General features: G+C 39.1%; 1 pseudogene; it reads left to right on the top strand.

Annotated features, from left to right (window-relative positions):
- Positions 1–372: 372 nt before the first annotated feature.
- Positions 373–1,322, top strand: LOC133043144 (olfactory receptor 10A7-like; annotated as a pseudogene).
- Positions 1,323–1,809: the final 487 nt, after the last annotated feature.

Below are 1,809 nucleotides of genomic sequence, written 5' to 3' on the forward strand. Positions count from 1 at the left end.
TCTTGGATATATTTTTTAAAATTATTAAGTGATTCTATTTTAGTTATTAGCTGCCTAAACTCTTTCTACTTCATCCTGAAAAATAGCATGCCTCTGATGAAGAATATGAGCTGCAGACTATCATCACTGGTGAGAGACAAACTGCACCTAGGTGACAAACAATTAGTGGTATTCATGCAAATTATTTCTTTGCTCTGATTTAATCTTATTGTAGATATTCTGTTTTAGAGAAAAAGAATGGTAAGACAACTGAGAACAAAGATACATTTATGGATTTTATTATTGTATTTGATATTATATGTACATTTTAAGAATATTCTTTGATCCTTTGACACATATACTTTGATTATTAGAGAGAAACTGGTCTAAGATATGGTCTGTGAAAATCACACCCAAGTGACTGAATTTATTCTTCATGGTTTTATAAACAACTCTCAGATGAAAGTTTCCCTCTTTGTTTTGTTCCTGGTCATCTATACAGTCACTTTGTTTAGTAACTTCCTTATTGTCACAGTTACCAGTATGGATCCTGCCCTTCAAATACCCGTGTACTTCTTTCTCAGGAACTTATCACTTCTTGAAGTCTGTTTCACCTTGGTCATGGTGCCAAAGATGTTGGTAGATCTAGTATCCCCAAGGAAAAGCATCTCTTTTGTAGGCTGTGGTACCCAGATGTACTTCTTTTTCTTCTTTGGCAGCTCTGAATATTTCCTCCTCTCTATGATGGCTTATGATCACATTGTGGCCATCTGTAATCCTCTCCGCTATTCAGTCATAATGAATAGGTCCCTATGTTTGTGGATGGCTGCAGGTTCTTGGATGTCTGGTGTTCCCGTGTCTATGCTACAGACAACTTGGATGATGGCCCATCCTTCTGTGGACCAAGCACCATAGGCCACTTCTTTTGTGATGGTTCCCCAGTGTTGAAACTAGTCACTGAGGATACAACCGTGTATTAAATGCAAGTACTTGCCTCCACACTACTATTTATTATGTTTCCCTTTTCCCTCATTTTGGTCTCCTACACTCGCATTATTAAAACCATCCTGATGATGCCCTCTGCTACTGGTCACCAGAAGGCATTCTCCACTTGTTCATCTCACTTCATTGTGGTATCCCTTTTCTATGGAACAACCAGCTTAACCTACCTACGGCCCAAATCCAACCAGTCTCCTGAGAGCAAGAAGCTAGTGTCATTGTCCTACACTGTCATCACACTGATGTTAAACCCCATCATCTACAGCCTAAGGAACAATGAAATGAAGGGGGCAGTCAAGAAGACAATCACTCGAAAAGTCTTGCAGAAGTTAGATGTGCTTTGAATTCAATTGTGGTCAAGTTTTTCTAAACAAAGTAGGAGCACCAGAACCCAAGAACAAAAGCTTCGAAGGAGTGGAAGATTTGCTCTTACTTCGTCAGGGTCACTTACTATGATGGGTGAATCTCAGTGTCTCAGTCAGAGTCCCAGCTCAGATTGGGGTAACTGAGTTCTTTTATGAAGGGATTATTCACAAATTGTGGGGCAGCTCATATGATGGGAATTCCATGTCTCTTGACCTGAAAGGCAAAGAAAAGAGGTATTAACTGGAGCTGTAGAGAATGTTAAAAATCTAAGAAAAAGCTGCTCATTGGAAGCTTTTTTCTTTAGTAGAGAAAGGCAACAATCTCAGCCTAATTCTGCTCTGACTGTCTTACATCTACTGCTGGTATCTTCTTGATCAAACCAAGTTGAGATAGAGGGCAAGAGTGTCCATTGGTGCAATATAATGAATAACTTTCTGGAGCACAGATCAAAATGGAAAAAGTTAT

Source organism: Dama dama, chromosome 22, assembly GCF_033118175.1.
Source record: "Dama dama isolate Ldn47 chromosome 22, ASM3311817v1, whole genome shotgun sequence".
In the NCBI taxonomy this organism is placed as follows: Eukaryota; Metazoa; Chordata; class Mammalia; order Artiodactyla; family Cervidae; genus Dama; species Dama dama.